We start from the raw sequence: 21201 nt of genomic DNA on the forward strand, positions 1-21201 counted from the left end.
AGTAAGCCATTCTGTCATTGCCTTATCTGTGGAGTCGGACTTACCGTGGCTAGAAGCACTGTGGTCTAATTAAATTCTGATTATTTCCATAGTATTCCCTAAAGGCCCTTGATAGGGACTTCCCTGGTGGAACACTGGTTAAGAATCCACCTGCCAATGCAGGGGACACGGGTTCAAGCCCTAGTCCGGGAAGATCCCACATGCCGCGGAGCAACTAAGCCCGTGCGCCACAACTACTGAGCCTGCGCTCTAGAGCCCGTGAGCCACAACTACTGAGCCCATGTGCCACAACTACTAAAGCCAGCGCGCCTAGAGCCTGTGCTCCGCAACAAGAGCAGCCACCACAATGATAAGCCCACGCACTGCAACAAAGAGTAGCCCCCGCTCGCCGCAACTAGAGAAAGACTGCACACAGCAACAAAGACCCAACGCAGCCAAAAATAAATAAATTTATAATAAAACAAAGGGCCCTTGATAGAAAAAAGTTCACACATCTTAAAAGAAGCATGTTGACCCTTTTCCAATTACAAAACTCCCACAGCTTCTCCAAGTGGTGCCTGTAGAGACCATACAGATACCAGGCAAGTTCCGTGGGCAGTTTGGTTTAATCTCTCAGAAAGTGTTGCCTGCTCCAGCTGCCTTTACTCATCCTCCTTTTTCCAATCTATAAAGCCAGTCTTTGCTGGGTAACCAGAGACGCCAAACATAAATGTTCTGTTTGAGGTCAATTACACGATGAAGAAATCCACCTGTCCAGCTCAGAGTGGTTTAGTTGAAGCATCATACAGAGAGATTTTAAGTCTGACCTTTTCTCTGCTTTGCAGCAAAGCTCAGCAGAACCAGCCCCATCGCTTTCCCAGCCTATGCTCTGCCTGAGACTTGGGACACCAGCTTCCTGTCCACTCAGAGCTCCAGCGCATCGGCCTCATGGCAGACCTGGGCCTTGTACAGTCTCACTAGCAGGGGCTCCTGTGTGCAGTTGCAAAATCGAGACATAAATTTAAGGCTTGGGATTTTCTTTGTACACCAAAGCAGTTCTTAAGGTGACAAAGCCACTGAACAGCTGAGCTTCATATAAACCCTCATTTACAAAATAAAAGATTTTGTTGGCAGACTTTACCTCAGTCAGATGATCTCAGGGATCCTAAACTCGCTCCTTTGGAAGAATCACCTGAAACTCCCAAACGCCTTCCTGCTTTCACCCCACGGGACCCTCGTCTGCAGGCTTGAGAATCACCATACACCTGGAAAAGGGAAAAAAAATACAAACAGGTTTCTGCTGTTACCTGGGTTTTCCAGATAACTCTTAGGGCAGGTATTTGAGAGGCAACATACTCACCAACTAAACCTGAAGCTTTGACGGGATTCAGCCTAACAATTTCCAGTGAAAAACTGGTTAGCCCAAGAGTTTGCTTTGTACTAGGCCAAGGTTGAATTTAAAAGGTATATATATAGCTTTAAAAGATATCCATTATTTTATTTAAATACAACGTATATAAAAATATAAATATATTATAAATTTTTATACCTTTATAAATAGTATTTATATTACATTACTACAATTCATGAAGACCATATGTTAACAAAATTTTAATGTCCAGATTGTTAACTTTAAAACCTTAGACCTAAATTAATCTTTAAATATTTGTTACAGTTTTTGAAAAGAAAACTGGTACAAAAAGAATTTTAATTTACCCTTATTTCTTAAAATATCAGTTGAGTAACAAAATATGCAAATGATTTTGGATGATAATATATTTTTGCCATCTCAAAATTTTAAAGTAATATGAGTACCCGTAAGATATTTGACAGTTTTTATACTTCTGTCTAGAAGTCTCATGTCTAAAGAAAAAAGGACAAGTTGGTTACTGCTGTAAGTCATAATTAACACAAATAGTTATACCGGGTACAGTAATTGCAGACACATTCGGGTTATATGCACAAGATAATTTTGGGTGGGCCAAAAAGTGCCTTCGGTTTTTAAGTAAAAATAAAAGACACATTTTTCATTTCACCAAGAACTTTATTGAACAACGTATTCACCCTTTTGTTCCACTACCTTCTACCATTTTTTAGGCAACTTCATAATTCCATCTTCCCAAAACTTTTTATCTTTTTGATCAAAGAACTGTTCCAGGTGCCTTTTACAGTCTTCCAGGGAACTGAAATTTTTCCCATTAAGAGAATTCTGTAAAGACCGAAATAAATGGAAATACAAAGGTGCAATGTCTGGTGAATATGGCGGAAGAATCAGAACTTCCCAGACGAGCTGCAACAGTTTTTGCCTGATCATCAAAGAAACATGTGGTCTTGCGTTATCCTGATGGAAGATTATGCATTTTCTGTTGACTAATTCTGGACCCTTTTCATCGAGTGCTGCTTTCAGTTGGTCTAATGGGAGTGGTGGTTTTCCAGAAGGAGCTCATAATAGAGGAGTCCCTTCCAACCTCACCATATACTCAACATCACTTTCTTTGGATGAAGACCGGCCTTTGGTGTGGTTGGTGGTGCTTCATTTCGCTTGCCCCACGATCTCTTCCGTTCCACATTATTGTACAGTATCCACTTTTCATCACCCGTCACAATTTGTTTCAAAAACAGAATATTTTCATTACATTTAAGTAGAGAATCACATGTAGAAATACGGTCAAGAAGGTTTCTTTCACTTAACTTATGTGGAACCCAAACATCAAGGCGATTAACATAACCAAGCTGGTGCAAACGATTTTCACTGCTCGATTTGGATATTTTGAATATGTCAGCTATCTCCCGCGTGGTATAATGTTGATTGTTTTCAATTAATGTCTCGATGTGATCGCTATCAACTTCAACTGGTCTACCTGACTGGAGCATCATCCAGCGAGAAATCTCCAGCACAAAACTTCACAAACCACTCTTGACACATTCAGTCAGTCACAGCACCTTCTCTATACACTGCACAAATCTTTTTTTGTGTTTCAGTTGCATTTTTACCTTTCTTGAAATAATAACGCATAATATGCTGAAAATGTTGTTTTTCTTCCGTCTTCAATATTAAAATAGCTACACAAAAATTCACCAATTTTGATAAGTCTTGTTTTAAATGCATATTGATATGACAGCTGTCACATACTATCTAACAAAATTGTTTCGAATGAAGTTAAAGACAACTAAGTGCTACTACAGGCATCTTACGGAAAAAAACAAACAAACCTTTTGACCAACCCAATATTTTCTTCATTTCCTTTTTGGCTTGTTCATTGTCATTGTGTAGAAACACAACAAAGTTTTGTGTGTTAATCTGTATCCTGCAAGTTTGCTGAACTTGGTTTATTATCTCTCAAAGGTGTGTGTATTTGTGTGTGTCTGTGTGTGCATTTTCAATTCGGAAACTTTCATTTCTTTTTCTTGCCTAATTTATCTGGCTAGTAAGTCCTGTCCAATGCAGAATAAAAGTGGCAAGAGTATACATCATTGTCTTGATACTGATATTAGGAGGAAAGTTTTCAGTATTTATTTATTTAAGCTGCGCCTGGTCTTAGTTGTGGCACGTGGGATCTTCATTGTGGCATGCAGGGGGCGGGATCAAACCTGGGCCCCCTGTATTGGGAGCGTGGAGTCTTACCCACTGAACCACCAGGGAAGTCCCAGGTTTCAGTCTTAAACCATTAAGTATGATGTGAACTGTGGATTTTTCATAGATGCTCTTTGTCAGAGGAAGTTCCTTTCTACTCATAGTTTGTTGAATGTTTCTATCATGAAAGGTGCTGGATTTTTGTCAAATGCTTTTCATCTATTAAAATGATCATGTGGATTTCTTTCTTAATTCTGTTGACGTGGTGTATTACACTGATAGATTTTGTATGTTGAATCAACCTTGCAACCCTAGAATATATCTCACTTGGTCATGATGTATAATCCTTTTAATATACTGCTGGATTGGTTTGCTATGTTTTTTGTTTTGGGGGGTTTTTCTGAGAATTTTTGCACCTATATTAATAAGGGATATTAGTCTACAGTTTTCTTTTCTTGTGATGTCTTTGGCTTTGGTTTCAGGGTAATAGTGGTCTCAAAGAATGAGTTAAGTATTCTTTCCTCTTTTTTGAAAGTTTTAAAAGAGTGTGTTAGTTTTTAACAAATGGGAGCTAATTAAACCTAAAAGCTTTTGCACAGCAAAGAAAACCATAAACAAGACAAAAAGACAACCCTTAGAATGGGAGAAAATATTTGCAAACGAAGCAACTGACAGGATTAATCTCCAAAATATACAAACAGTTCATGCAGCTCAATATCAAAAAAACAAACACCCCAATCATAAAATGGCCAGAAGACCTAAAGAGACATTTCTCCAAAGAAGACGTACAGATTGCCAACAAACACATGAAAAGATGCTCAACATCACTAATTATTAGAGAAATGTAAATCAAAACTACAATGAGGTATCACCTCACACCAGTCAGAATGGCCATCATCAAAAAAAATCTACAAACAATAAATGCTGGAGAGGGTTTGGAGAAAAGGGAACCCTCTTGCACTGTAGGTGGGAATGTAAATTGATACCACCACTATGGAGAAGAGCATGGAGGTTCCTTTAAAAACTAAAAATAGAACTACCATATGACCCAGCAATCCCACTGCTGGGCATATACCCTGAGAAAACCTTCATTCAAGAAGACACATGGGGCTTCCCTGGTGGCGCAGTTGTTGAGAGTCCGCTTGCCGATGCAGAGGACACAGGTTCATGCCCTGGTCCGGGAGGATCCCACATGCCGTGGAGCAGCTAGGCCCGTGAGCCATGGCCGCTGAGCCTGCACGTCAGGAGCCTGTGCTCCGCAACGGGAGAGGCCACAACAGTGAGAGGCCCGCGTACCGCGAAAAAAAAAAAAAAAAACACATGCACGGGAATTCCCTGGTAGCACAATGGTTAAGAATCCACCTGCCAATGCAGGGGACACAGGTTCAAGCCCTGGTCCGGGAAAATCCCACATGCTGTGGAGCAGCTAAGCCCGTGCGCCACAACTACTGAGCTTGCACTCTAGAGCCCGTGAGCCACAACTACGCAGCCCACGTGCCACAACTACTGAAGCCCACGCACCTAGAGCCCATGCTCCGCAGCAAGAGAAGCCACCGCAATGCGAAGCCTGTGCACCACAACAAAGAGTAGCCCCAACTCGCCGCAACTAGAGAAAGCCCGCGTGCAGCAACGAAGACCCAATGCAGCCAAAAATAAATTTTTTTAATCAAAAAATTAAAACTTTTTTAAATTAAAAAAAAAGACACATGCACCCCAATGTTCACTGTAGCACTATTTACAATAGCCAGGACATTGAAGCAACCTAAATGTCCATCAACAGAGGAATGGATAAAGAAGATGCAGTACATATATACAATGGAATATTACTCAGCCATTAAAAGGAACAAAATTGGGTCATTTGTAGAGATGTCGATGGACCTAGAGACTGTCATACAGAGTGAAGTAAGTCAGAAAGAGAAAAACAAATATCATATACTAACACATATAGGTGTAATCTAAAAAAATGGTATAGATGATCTTATTTGCAAAGCTGAAATAGAGACACAGACATAGAGAACAAAGGGTGGGGTGGGATGAATTGGGAGATGGCGATTGACATATATACACTACTGATACTATGTATAAAATAGGTAACTAATGAGAACCTACTGTATAGCACAGGGGACTCTACTCAATGCTCTGTGGTGACTTAAATGGGAAGGAAATCCAAAAAAGAAGGGATATATGTATACGTATAGCTGATTCACTTTGCTGTACAGTAGAAACTAACACAACATTGTAAAGCAACTATACTCCAATAAAAATAAATTAATTTTTTAAAAAAGAATGTGTTCGTTTTTCTTTGAATATTTAGTAGAATCATCAGTGAAGCTAGTTGGACCAGGGCTTTTCTTTGTTGGAAGTCTTCAATCTCTTTACTTGTTAGAAGTCTATTCAGAATGTCTATTTCTTCTTGAGTCAATTTGGTAGTTTATGTGTTTCTATGAATTTATCCATTTCATCTAGGTTATCTAATTTGTTGACATACAGATACTCATAGTATTCTCTTATATTCCTTTTTATTTCTGTAAGGTTGGTAGTAAGGTCCCCACTTTCATTCCTAATTTGACAACATTCTAACAGCACCGAATCTGCAGCAAACCTCCAAATCATAGACATACCCTCCAATGACCTAATCAGAGGTCAAGTCCTGTAATAGGTTCTTTTTCACACACTATTGCTGGAACACAACAAGGTTCACGATGGAGTGTATTCTCCCTCATCAACAAAGCATATGCTCAAATTGTACAACTACAAGTATGCTCCTGGTGGTCTTTGGCTTAAGGGCATTGAGAAGTGGAATATACAGTGGGTACAGGGACTGTGGAGTTGGTCTGGACTGGATTTCAATCCCAGCTCTGCAGTGAACATTTGCCACGCTCACTACTGCTCTCTTCGCCTTGGTTTCCCAACATGAATTCAGGACCATCCTATCTCGGAGGAGGCGGGGAGAAACAAACGAGGTGAGGCCAAAAACATTATAAGTAAATGGTACCTGTTCCAGATACTGCAAAGATAGTCCTGAGAGCTGCCATACACCCCAGTATTTATATCTTACATTAGTATGGCAATTATAATTATTGTTATAATTAAGGAACCAATATTGAGACATTATTATTAACTAAAGTCCATATTTCATTCTTATTTCCTTAGATTTTACCCAGCGTTCTTTATCTGTTCCAGGATGCCATCCAGGATTCCATATTACATGTAGTCATCATGTGTCCTTAGGTTTCTCTTGGCTGTGACACGTTCCCTGACTTTGTTTTTTATGACCTTGACAATTTTGTGAATACTGGTCAGACATTTTATAGAGTGTCCCTCAATTTGGATTCTTCTGATGTTTTTCTCATGATTAGACTGGCGTTATGTGTTCTTGGGAGGAACACTACAGAGGTATACTGCCATTTTCATTACGTTATGTGAAGAGTATATACTATTAACATCCCTTATCACTGTTGATCTTGACCGTCATCCTGGTTGAGGCAGTGTCTGTCAGGTTTCTCCACGATAAAAGTTACAGATCTTCCTCGACTTATGATGGGGTAACATCCTGATAAACAGATCATAAGTTGAAAATGTCATGTCGAAAATACATTTGACGCACCTCACCCACCGAACATCGTAGCTTAGCCTAACCTATATCAAACACACTCAGAAAATTTACATTGGTGTACAGCTGGGCAAAATCCCCTAACACAAAGCCTATTTTACAATAAAGTGTTGAATGAGATATGTAATTTATTGAATACTGTACTGAAAATGAAAACCAGGGTAGTTGTCTGGACACAGAATGATTCTAAGTGTGTCTGTTGTTTACCCTTGTGATCACACAGTTGACGGGGAGCTGAGGCTCGCTGCCACGGCCCAGCATCATGAAGGAGTATTGTACCAAATACTGCTAGCCAGGAAAAAATCAGAATTCAAAGTACAGTTTCTACTGAATATGTATCATTTTTGCAGCATCATAAAGTAGAAAAATCGTAAGTCAAACCGTTGTATGTCAGGAACCATCTGTACTCTTTTATTCCTCGTTTTCATGCTGCAGTCTTTGGAATGAAGTCAGTATCTACAGCTCAGACTTAAGAAGTGGGAGTTGTGCTCTACCTCCTTGAGGGTGGAATATCGACATAAATTATTTGGAATTCTTCTGCCTGGGAGTTCTGTCTCTTCTCTTCCATTTATTTATTCATTTATTTAGTCAATTATTTATTTGTATCAGTATATACTCATGGAACTTTATTTTATGCTTTGGGTTATAATCCAGTATTACTTTATTTTATTGTGCAAAAATGTTTCAGCTTTGGCCACTGGGAACACTTTCCATTGGTTCTGTGCCCTGTTGCGCACTACCATCAGTGTGGGTCTTTTTGGCAGGGGTCGTCTGAGTACTTCCTTATTTTCTGGCACTACAATAGTCTCCAGTCTGATCTTATATATTTTCTGCCCTAATCAGTGATTTCTCCGAGGACCCCAGTTCCTTTTATTGGAGAATGGTATTGGAAACCAAGATCTGAGTGCGAGGTATGCTTGTTGCTACCAGAGGATCATTGCTTCTAGGCCCTCTCAGCTGACAAGGCAAGAAAATATACATGTGCATACTAACTCATGTATATATACATATCTATAATTATTTCTATATTTAACTATCTTCTATATTAAGCTAAACATGAGTCATACTAATGTCTCTAATTAATTATGATATGAAACATCGTAGCTTCGTCCCTTTGTGTATGTGTAAAGTCCCACTCCAACAACGAGAAAACTGGACCCCACCATCTGCTATCCTTTATTCAATCCCAGTATACAGTATCAGAATTGCTAACCTGAACTCATATGGGAAACAACTTTATCAACTAGAGTAGAGTGCTGATATGCAGTTTCTTTTGCTTTTCGTCTTACAGACTGCACTCATTTCCACAGTTATTTAGGTCAGCAACTTTTGCGCTATCCCCTTCAATGAGGTTGTTTCATACATCTGTAATAAGCTAGATTGTTTTGCCATATTTTTCATTCCATCCTGGGATCTTCCTAAATGATTTTTTTAAATTTTCGTACAGTAAGGTTCATTCTTTTTTTTTCCTCCTAATATTTTTTTAACAGCTTTATTGGAGCACAGTTGCTTTACACTGTTGTGTTAGTTGCTGCTGTATAACAAAGTGAATCAGCTCTACGTATCCCTCTTGCGTCTCCCTCCCACCCTCCCTGTCCACCCCTCTAGGTGGTCACAAAGCACCAAGCTGATCTCCCTGTGCTATGCGGCTGCTTCCCACTAGCTATCTATTTCAGTAAGGTTCATTCTTTGTGCTGCAAAGTTCTATAGGTTCTGACAAATGCATAGTGTCACATATCCACAATTACAGTATCATACAGAATATTTTCACCACCCTAAAAAAACCCTCTGTGCTTCATTTATTCAACCCTCCCACCTTCCCCCCAAACACCTGCAAACCACTGATCTTTTAACTATAGTTTTGCCTTTTCCAGGATGTCGTATGATGCAAATAATACAGTATGTAGCCTTTTCACACTGGTTTCTTTTGGTTAGGAACATGCACTTAGGATTAAACTATGTCTTTTCATGGCCTGATAGCTCATTTCTTTTTATTTCTGAGTAATGTTCCATCGTTTAGATAGACCAAAGTTTGTTTATACTTTCACCTATCGAAGGACACCTTGATTGCTTCCAGTTTGGGTTGATTAGGAATAAAGCTGCTATAAACCTTTATGTACAGATTTTTGTGGACAGAGATTTTCAAGTCACTTGGGTAAATACCTAGGAGCACAATTTGCCGGGTTGCATGGCGAGAAATTGCCGAATTGTCCTCCAAACTGCCTGCGTCATTTTGCATTCCCACAGCTGTGAACAAGGGTTCCTTCTCCTCTGCACCCTTGCCAGCAATTGATATTGTCAGTTTCGTGACTTTTATCTATTCGAATAGTCGTTAGCAGTATCTCAGTGTTGTTTTAATTTGCAAATTCCCTAATGACAAATGATACTGAACATCTTTTCTTGTGATCCTTTGACATATTCTTTGGTGAGGTGTCGGAGCAGACATTTTGCCCACTTTTAAACTGGGTTGTTTGTTTTCTTATTGTTAAGAATTCTTTATATAATTTGGATACCTGTCCTTTATCAGATATGTGTTTTATAAGTATTTTCTCCGGAGCTGTGTCTTGTCTCTCAATTCCCTTAACCGTGTCTTTCTCAGAGAAGAAGCTCTTAATTTTAAGAAGGTCTAACTTATCAATTTTTTCTTCCATGGACTGCTTTTTGTGTTGTATCTAAAAGCTCTTCACCAGGAGTGATGGTGGATTGTGAAGGTCCAGGCCATTTTTCCTGAGGGGGAACATTAAACAAAACACTACAGACGGACTAAAATAACTTTACAGGAGCTCTGGAAACCAGTCAAAGATCTACAGCAACCAAGCAAATGCCCCATCAAGAAAAAAATCCCATTCAGAATGGTAGGAAATTTCACAGCATTTCTACTCACCCTTATCCCACCCAGTATAGCACAGTGTGATCAGAATGAAGTGGCCTGATTCCCAGTTCCATTCCTCAGGACAGAAGGAGCAGAGAATAACTTGTTTGCAACATTTTGATCTGTAGACTGACCCAGAGACTGGCTTCTATCTCACCTGACTTGGAGCTCAAAAAGGGAACGGTGGCATAATTTGGATTTCAGACTGGCAGAGGCCACAGAAGACAGCAGTGGGTGCCGTGATATGTGAAAGCTGCAGAGGAACTGCGTACATTACAAGTAATAATATTTCTCAAAAATAATAGAAAAATAAATAGAGCATCTAAGGCTCTGAGAATAAGTTGGAGTGAGGCTCTTTGCAAAAATAAGCCATTTGAAATCAGCTGTGTATATAGAAGAAATTTCTAAAAAGCACACACACAAGCCCAGACAGAATACATGCACAGAAAACATCTGATATCTTCAGCCTCTACCCAGGGATGACCACAAAACTCAAGGCCCAGAGTCCTAGAGCTAAAGCCGGGAGACTGAAAAAATGCAGACCAGCGAGGCACTACTCATTCCCCCTGCTCTGCTCCACTCTTGTACCAGGGGCCTGATCAGGCCTGCGTCTGCCTCCTTCCTGAGGAGATCAGAGGTCCCATCTGAACAGCCTTCCTACAGCAGTGTCCCACTTCAGGTGGCCAGGCGGGAGTTCCAGACCAGTGTGGTCTCCCAGGACACTGACACAGCAGCCAAGTTTATTGGCGCTGGGGCCACCACAGTTGGTGTGGTTGGTTCAGGGGCCGGTACTGGAAGAGCGTTTGGCAGCTTGATCATTGGCTATGCCAAGAACCCGTCTCTGAAGCAGCAGCTCTTCTATGCCATTCTGGGCTTTGCCCTATCTGAGGCTATGTGGCTCTTCTATCTGATGGTCGCCTTCCTCAACAATTTCGCCATGTGAGGCTCCATGGAGGTCTCCTACCCACCCCTGCTGCTTGGACTCCAGGCCATGCCTGGTGCTGGAGTGTGCTAAGCTTTACCATTAAACACAATGTTTCTCTAAACTCAAAAAAGAAAAGAACCTCAAGGGCCCATAAATTAGCAAAGGTCTTCCATATTGGTCTACAAATATTGGAGATGCAACTATTTTTTCAAATGCCAAATTTTCAATGATCACAGGGCATACAAAGAAACGAGGAAATACTCATTTAAAGAAAGAAAATAAATCTCCAGAAGCCATCTCTGAAGAAACACATGCATCAGTTACTAGACAAAGACTTTCAAAGGAAACTACCTTAACATAGTACAAGCCATATCTGGAAAACCCACAGCAACTGTCATACTCAATGATGAAAACTGAAAGCATTTCCTTTAAGATGAGGAACAAGGCAAGTATGCCCACTTTCACCACTTCTGTTCAACCAAGTACAAGAAACTCTAGTCAGAGAAATTAGGCAAAGAAAAAAATAAAATGCATTTAAACTGGAAAGAAAGAAAATTATCTCTGTTTGCAAACAATATGATCTTATATGTATAAAATCCTAAAGATTCTACCAAAAACCTGTTAGAACTGATAAATGAATTCAGCAAAGTAGCAGGATACAAATCAATACACAAAAATCAGTTGCATTTCTAAACACTAACAATGAATTATCCAAAGAGGAAATAACAAACACAATTCCATTTACAATAGCATCAAAAAGAATAAAATACTTAGGAATTAACCAAAGAGGTGAAGACTTGTACAATGAAAATGACAAAACATTACTGAAAGGAATTAAAGATGTATATAAATAAAGCACATCCAATGTTCATGGGTTGGAGACAATATTGTTAAGATGTCAATAGCACCCAAAGCAACCTACAGATTCAATACAATCTCTGTCTAAATCCCAAGGACATTTTTTACAGAATTAGAAATGCCATCCTAAAATTCATATCGAATCTCACAGGACCTTGAATAGCCAAAATAATCTTGAAAAAAATAACAAAGTTGGAGGCCTGATTTCCAAACATATTACAAAGTTACCATAATCAAAACACAGTGGTACTGGCATAAAGACAGACATATAGACAAATGGAAAGGAATAGAGAGCCCAGAAATACACCCTCATGCATATTGTTAAGTAATTTTTGACAGAGGTGCCAAGACCATTCAATGAGGAAATGACAGTCTTTTCCAGAAGTGGTGTTGGGAAAACTGGATGTCCACATATAGAAGAATAAAAATGGGAAGATGGCAGTGTGGGAAGACACAGAGTTAGCATCTCCCCACAACTAGGGCACCTGCCAGCCGCTGGTTGGGGACTCCAACACCCAAGGAGATGGGAGGAACCCCAAAGTGAACCGGTAGGACATAGGGGGACTGAGGGGGAAGGAGAAGTGGAGGCCAGAAAGGAACGGCACCCCTGAGGCCGGGGAGATCAGGAGAGGCAGGTGGAAGGGGCCTTCCGGGAGGAGCAGAACAGGAGCAGAGGGCATTTGCCCTGTCTACTCGGACCCGGGGAGCCTGCTAAGCTCCCAGGCCAATCCCCTGCCCTCCAAAAACCCTCCAGGCCGTGAGGGTCCTTGGGGACATAGGAGGGAGGCCCAGAATATAAGGAGAGGCAGGCGGGAGGGGCCTTCCAGGAGGACCAGGAGAGGAGAGGAGGGTGTTAGCCCCGCCCACTCAAGCCCAGAAAGCCTACTGGTCTCCCAGGTGAGGGACCCCGCCCTCTGAGACCAGGGGTGGGGGGCACGCCTGGGGCCCTTCTGTTCCTTGACCCTAAGCCCCAACACCCCACAGTCCCCAGGGCCTTTTCCAACACCGTGGGTCCTGTGCATTGGCCCCGCCCACCACCCAAAACTTGCCCTGCTTAGGCTCCACCCTCCACAGCCAAGGTCTTTTCTCCCTTTTTTCTTTTTCTTTTCCCTCCTCCTCTTTTGTTACTATTGTGGTACTGATGTAGTTTCCAGTTGTTGATTCATCTATATTTTTATTTTTATATTCTTTCTAACATATCTGTTATTTTTCTAGTCTAATTTTATTTTTTACTTTGTTATTGTTTTCTGTATTTTGTTTTTTATTTTTGCTGCCCCACGCAGCTTGTGGGATCTTGGCTCATGAGCCCAGGGTCAGGCCAAAGCTCCTGCCGTGGGAGCTCCAAGTCCAAACCACTGGACTAACAGAGAACTTCAGACACCAGGGAATATTCATTGGAGTGAGGTCACACGGAGTTCCTCATCTCAGTACCAAGACCCAGCTCTACTCAATAGCCTACAAACCGCCGTGTTGGAAGCCTCAGGCCAAACAACCAGTAAGACAGGAACACAATCCCACTCATAAAAAAAAAAAGAGAGAGAGAGAGAGAGAGAGATGGCAAAACAGTATGTCACAGATGAAGGAGCAAGGTAAACACCTACAAGACCAAATAAATGAAGAGGAAATAAGCAACCTACCTGAAAAAGAATTCAGAGTAATGACAGTAAAGATGATCCAGAAGCTCGGAAATAGAATGGAGACACGAATTGAGAAAACACAAGAAATGTTTAACAAAGATATAGAGGAACTAAAGAACAAACAAACAGAGATAAACAACACAATAATTTAAATGAAAAGTACACTAGAAGGAATAAATAACAGAATAACTGAGGAAAAAGAATGAATAAGTGAGCTGGAAGCCAAAATGGTGGAAATAACTGCTGAGGAACAGAATAAAGAAAAAAGAATGAAAAGAACTGATGACAGTCTCAGAGACCGCTGGGACAACATTAAATGCACCAACATTTGAATTATAGGGGTCCCAGAAGAAGCAGAGAATAAAAAGCGTCTTAGAAAATATTTGAAAAGATTGTAGTGGAAAACTTGCCTAACATGGGAAAGGAAATAGTCACCTAAATCCAGGAAGCACAGAGAGTCCCATACAGGATAAACCCTAGGTAAAACACACCAAGAAACATATTAATCAAACTAACAAAAATTAAATTCAAAGAAAAAATATTAAGGCAGCAAGGGAAAAACAAAAAATAACATACAAAGCAATCCCCATAAGGTTATCAGCTGATTTTTCAGCAGAAACTCAGCAGGCCAGAAGGGAGTGGCAGGATATATTTAAAGTGATGAAAGAGAAAAACCTACAACCAAGATTACTGTACCCAGCAAGGATCTCATTCAGAGTCAATGGAAGTCAAAAGCTTTTCAGACAAGCAAAAGCTAAGAAAATTCAGCACCACCAAACCAGCTTTACAACAAATGCTAAAGAAACTTCTCTAAGCAGGAAACACAAGAGAAGAAAAAGACCCACAAAAACAAACCCAAGGGCTTCCCTGGTGGTGCAGTGGTTGGGAGTCTGCCTGCCGACGCGGGGGGCGCAGGTTTGTGCCCCAGTCCGGGAGGGTCCCACGTGCCATGGAGCAGCTGGGCCCATGGGCCATGGCCGCTGGGCCTGCACGTCCAGGGTCTGTGCTCCACAGCGGGGGGGTGGGGGGGTGGGAGTGGCTACAGTGGTGGGAGGCCCGCATACCGCAAAAAAAACAAAACAAAAAACAATTAAGAAAATGGTAATAGGAACATTCATATTGATAATAACCTTGAATGTAAATGGATTAAATGCCCCAACCAAAAGACACAGACTAGCTGAATGGATACAAAAACAAGACCCATATATATGCTGCCTACAAGGACCCAATTCAGACCTAGGGACACATACAGACTGAAAGTAAATGGACAGAAAAAGATATTCCATGCAAATGGAAATCATAAGAAAGCTGGAGTAGCAATACTCATATCAGATAAAATAGACTTTAAAAGAAAGACTGTTACAAAAGATAAGGAGGGACACTACATAATCATCAAGGGATCAATCCAAGACGAAGATATAACAATTATAAATGTGTTTGCACCCAACATAGGAGCACCTCAATACATAAGGCAAATGCTAACAACCATGAATGGAGAAATCGATAGTAACACATTAACAGTAGGGGATTTTAACACCCCACATACAACAATGGACAGATCATCCAAGCAGAAAATAAATAAGGAAACACAAGCTTTAAATGACACAATAGATCAGATAGATCTCATTGATATTTATAGAACATTCCACCCAAAAGTGGCAGAATACACTTTCTTCTTGAGTGCATATGGAACATTCTCCAGGATAGATCACATCTTGGGTCACAAATCAAGCCTCAAAAAATTAAAGAAAATTAAAGTCGTATCAAGCATCTTTTCTGACCACAACGCTATGAGATTAGAAATCAATTACAGAAAAAAACTGCAAAAAACACAAATATATGGAGGCTAAACAGTGCACTACTAAATAACCAACAGATCACTGTAGAAATCAAAGAAGAAATTTAAAAATACATAGAAACAAATGACAATGAAAACACGATGTCCTAGAACCTATGGGATGCAGCAAAAGCAGTTCTAAGAGGGAATTTTTTAGCAATTCAATCTCACCTCAAGAAAAAAGAAAAATCTCAAATAAAGAATCGAACCCTACACTTAAAACAACTTGACAAAGGAAAACAAAGAAAACCCAAAGTCAGGGGAAGGAAAGAAATCAAAGATCAGAGCAGAAATAAATGAAATAGAAATGAAGAAAATAATAGCAAAGATCAATAAAACTAAGAGCTCATTCTTTGAGAAGATAAACAAAATTGATAAACCCTTACCCAGACTCATCAAGAAAAAATGGGAGAGGACACAAATCAATAAAATTAGAAATGAAATAGGAGAAATCACAACTGCAGAAATACAAAGGATTACAAAAGACTACTACAAACAACTATATGCCAATGAAATGGACAACCATGAATAAATGGACAAATTCCTGGAAAGGCACAATTTTCCAAGACTGAACCAGGAATTATTAGAAAATATAAAACAGCTCACAAGTAATGAAATTGAATCTCTAACTAAAAATCTTCCAACAAACCAAAGTCCAGGATCAGATGTCTTCCCAGGCAAATTCCATCAAACATTTAGAGAAGAACTAACACGGATCCTTCTCAAATTCTTCCAAAAAATTGCAGAGGGAGAAACACTCCTAAATTCATTCTACAAAGCCACGATCACCCTGATACCAAAATCAGACAAAGATATCACAAAAAAAGAAAATTACAGACAGATATCACTGATGAACATAGATGCAAAACTCCTGGACAAAATACTAGCAAACAGAATGCAACAGCACATTAAAAGGATCGTACATCATGATCAAGTGGGATTTATCCCAGGGATGCAAGGATTCTTCAATATACGCAAATCAATCAATGTGATACACCATATTAACAAACTGAAGAATAGAAACCATGTGATCATCTCAATAGATGCAGAAAAAGCTTTTGACAAAATTCAACACCCATTTATGACAAAAACTCTCCAGAAAATGGGCATAGAGGGAACCTACCTCAACATAATAAAGGCCATATATGATAAACCCACAGCAAGCATCATAATAAATGGTCAAAAACTGAAAGCATTTCCACTAAGATCAGGAACAAGACAAGGATATCCACTCTCACCACTCTCATCCCACATAGTTTTGGAATCCTAGCCACGGCAATCAGAGAAGAAAAAGAAATAAAAGGAATACAAATTGGAAAAGAAGAAGTAAAACAGTCAATATTTGCCGATAACATGATACTACACATAGAAAATACTAAAGCTGACATTAGAAAACTACTAGAACTAATCAATGAATTTGGTAAGGTTGCAGGATAAAAAATTAATGCACAGAAATCTCTGGCATTCCTATACACCAACAATGAAAAATCAGAAAGAGAAATTAAGGAAACTCTCCCATTTACCACTACAACAAAAAGAATAAAATACCTAGGAATAAACCTGCCTAAAGAGGCGAAAAACTTGTACTCAGAAAACTATAAAACACTGATCAAAGATATCAAAGATGACATAAACAGATGGAGAAGTATACCATGTTCTTGGATTGGAAGTCTCAATATGGCGAAAATGACTACACTACCCAAAGCAATCTATAGATTCAGTGCAATCCCTATCAAACTACCAATGGCATTCTTCACAGAATTAGAACAAAAAATTTTACAATTCGTATGGAAACACAAAAGACCCCGAATAGCCAAAGCAATCCTGAGAAAGAATAATGGAGTTGGAGGAATCAGGCTCCCTGACTTCAAACTATACCACAAAGCTACTGTAATCAAGACAGTATGGTACTGGCACAAAAACAGAAATATAGATCAATGGTATAATGCCCAGAGATAAACCCACACACATATGGGCATATGGGAGAGAATGCCCAGAGATAAACCCACACACATATGGGCACCTAATTTATGACAAATGAGGCAAGAACATACAATGAAGAAAAGACAGCCTCTTCAATAAGTGGTGCTGGGAAAACTGGACAGCTGCATGTAAAAGGATGAAATTAGAACACTCCCTAACACCATACACAAAAATAAACTCCAAATGTATCAAAGACCTAAATGTAAGGCCAGACAGTATAAAACTCTTAGAGGAAAACAGGAAAAACACACTTTGACATATACCACAGCAAGATCTTTTTTGAGCCACCTCCTAGAGTAACAGAAACAAAAACAAACAAACGGGACATAATTAAACTTAAAAGCTTTTGCACAGCAAAAGAAACAATAAACAAGACAACCCTCTGAATGGGAGAAAATATTTGCAAATGAAACAAAGGATTAATCTCCAAAATATACAAACTGCTCATGGAGCTCAATATCAAAAAAACAATCCAGTTAAAAAATGGGCAGAAGACCTAAATAGACATTTTACCATGGAAGACATACAGATGGCCAAGAGGCACATGGAAAGATGCTCAACATCATTAATTGTTAGAGAAATGCAAATCAAAACTACAATGAGGTATCACCTCACACCAGTCAGAATGGCCATTATCAAAAAATCTAGAAACAATAAATGCTGGAAAGGGTGTGGTGAAAAGGGAACCCTCTTGCACTGCTGGTGGGAATGTAAATTGATACAGCCACTTGAGAACCGTATGGAGGTTCCTTAAAGAACTAAATATAGAACTACCATATGACCCAGCAATCCCACTACTGGACATATACCCTGAGAAAACCATAATTCAAAAAGAGACATGTGGGCTTCCCTAGTGGCACAGTGGTTGAGAGTCCGCCTGCCAATGCAGGGGACACAGGTTTGTGACCCGGTCCGGGAAGATCCCACATGCCGCGGAGCGGCTGGGCCCGTGAGCCATGGCCGCTGAGCGTGCGCATCCAGAGCCTGTGCTCCGCAACAGGAGGGGCCATAGCAGTGAGATGCCCGAGTACCACCAAAAAAAAAAAAGACAGAGACATGTACCCCAGTGTTCACTGCAGCACTATTTACAATAGTCAGGACATGGAACCAACCTAAATGTCCATTGACAGATGAATGGATAAAGAAGATGTTGCACATATATACAATGGAATATTACTCAGCCATAAAAAGAAACAAAATTGAGTTATTTGTAGTGAGGTGGATGGCCCTAGAGTCTGTCATACAAAGTGAAAAGTCAGAAAGAGGAAAACAAATACTGTATACTAACGCATATATATAGAATCTAAAAAAAAAAAAAAATGGTACTGATGAACCTAGTTGCAGGGCAGGAATACAGAGGTAGACATAGAGAATGGACTTGAGGACATGGGGTGGGAGGGCAAAGCTGGGACGAAGTGAGAGTAGCATCGACATATATACACTACTGAATGTAAGATAGTTGGCTGGTGGGAAGCAGCAGTGTAGCACAGGGAGATCAGCTCAGTGCTTTGCGATGACCTACAGGGGTGGGAGAGGGAGGACAGGAGGAAGGCTCAAGAGGGGATATGGTGACATGTGTATGCATATGGCTGATACGCTTTGTTGTGCAACAGAAACTAACACAATATTGTGAAGCAATTATACTCCAATAAAGATCTATTTTTTTAAAAAAGTAAAAGAAAAAAAGAATAAAGTTGGGCCCTTATAGCATATACAAAAATTATTCAAAATGGATCAAAAACCTAAATATAAGAGATTAAACTATAAAACTCTTAGAAGAAAACCAAGAGGAAAAGCTTCAGGACACTGGATTTTGTAAAAATATTTGGAATATGATACTAAAAGTAAAGGCAATAAAAGAAAAGATAAATGGACTTCATCAAAATTAAAACCCTTTGGGGACTTCCCTAGTGGTCCAGTGGTAAAGAATCTACCTTACAATGCAGGGGACATGGGTTCAATCCCTGGTCAGGGAACTAAGATCCCACATGCTGCAGAACAACCAAGCCCACGGGCCACAACTACTACTGAGCTCACGCACCTCAACTAGAGAGCCTGCGTGCCACAAACTACAGAGCCCACGCACCCTGGAGCCTGCATGCCACAACTAGAGAAGAGAAAACCCACACACCACAACTAGAGAGAAGCCCGTGCACCACAACAAAGAGCCCGCATGCCGCAACTAAGACCCTACACAGCCAAAAATAAATAAAATAAATAATAAATCTTAAAAAAAAAATTAAAACCCTTTGTACATCAAAGGACACTAATAACAGAGTGAAAGGCAATCCATGGAGGAGAAGAATATATTTCCAAATCAGGGATTAATATCTAGATTATACAAAAAACTACCAAAACTCAGGAACAACAACAACACCGACACACATACACACACAAAACTGATTTTAAAATGGGCAAGATATTTCAATAAACATTTCTCTGAAGATATGCAAATGACCAATATAAGCACATAAGAAGATATTTAATATCTTAGTCATTAGGGAAATGCAAATAAAAACCACAAGGAGACACAACTTCGCATCCATTAGGATGGCTGTGATAAACAAAAATAAAGGAAAAGAAAAGAAAAGGTAAATAGCAAGCGTTAGTAAGGATGTGGAGAAATTGGGATCTTTTGCGTTGCTAGTGTGATGTAAAGTGGTATGGCTGCTGTGGAAAACAATTTGGTGGTTCCTCAAAAACTAAACATAAAAGCAGCATATGATCCAACCACTCCACTCTGGGTATACACCCAAAAGAACTGAAAGCAGAGACTCAAACAGATACTTTTGCACCCATGTTCACTGCAGCATTAATCACAACAACCAGAAGGTAGAAGCAATCTAAGTGCCCATCAACAGATGAATGGATAAGCAAAATGTGGTTTGTACATGCAAAGGAATATTATTCAGCCTTAAAAAGGAAGGAATTTCTGACATATGTTACAACAGGGATAAAGCCTGAAGATAGAATGCTAAGTGAAATAAACCAGGAGGAAAGATATTATATTATTCCAATTATATGAAATATCTGTAACAGGCAAATTCATAGAGACAAAGTACGATAATGATGCCAGAGGCTGGGGGTAGGGAGTAATGGAGAGTTACTGTTTGTGTGGGTACAGAGTTTCAGTTTGGGAAGATGAAAAAGTTCTGGAGATGTGTGGCAGTGATAGTTACAGAACAATAGGAATGTGCTTAATGGCACAGAACTGTACACTTAAAAATGGCTTAAATGATCATTCTTATGTTATTTACATTTTACCATGATAAAAAAATTTAACTCCTTATCAAATGCAAAGTTATCTAGATTTTCTCCTATGTTTCCCTCTAGAAGTTTTATAGTTTTGTGACTTACATTTAAGTCTATGACCTATTTTGACTTAATTTTTGTGAAAGGTGTAAGGTGTGTCTCGGTTCTCTTTTAAAGATGTGAGATTTATATATATAATGGAATACCACTAAGCCATAAACAGAATGAAATTTGCAGCAACAGAGATAGCCATGGAGGGTATTACACTAAGTGAAATATGTCAGAAAAAGAAAGACATATGTGGAATTATATGTGGAATCTAAAAAATACACCAAACAAGTGAATATAACAAAAAAAGAAGCAGACTCACAGATACAGAGAACAACCTAGTGGTTACCACTGGGACAGGGAAGGGAAGACGGGCAATATAGGGGTAGGGGATTAAGAGGTACAAATTATTACATATAAAATAAGCTACAAGGATATATTATACAACATGTGGAATATAACCAATGTTTTATAAAATGCACATTGAAACTGTCAAAATATAAAATAAAACAAAAATAAAAGAATTCTAAAAAGAAAGAAGGTACAATTTTGCAAGACTGAACCAGGAAGAATTAGAAAATATAAACAGACCCACCACAAGTAATGAAATTGAAACTGTAATT

General features: G+C 39.5%; 1 pseudogene; it reads left to right on the top strand.

The window, feature by feature from the left end:
- The first annotated feature begins 20 nt into the window (after positions 1 to 20).
- On the top strand, positions 21 to 14482 carry LOC149747675 (ATP synthase F(0) complex subunit C1, mitochondrial pseudogene; annotated as a pseudogene).
- The last annotated feature ends 6719 nt before the right edge of the window (positions 14483 to 21201 follow it).

This window comes from Delphinapterus leucas, chromosome 13, assembly GCF_059928025.1.
Source record: "Delphinapterus leucas isolate spDelLeu-1000000601 "Yukka" chromosome 13, BTC_Dleu_Yukka2, whole genome shotgun sequence".
NCBI lineage: Eukaryota > Metazoa > Chordata > Mammalia > Artiodactyla > Monodontidae > Delphinapterus > Delphinapterus leucas.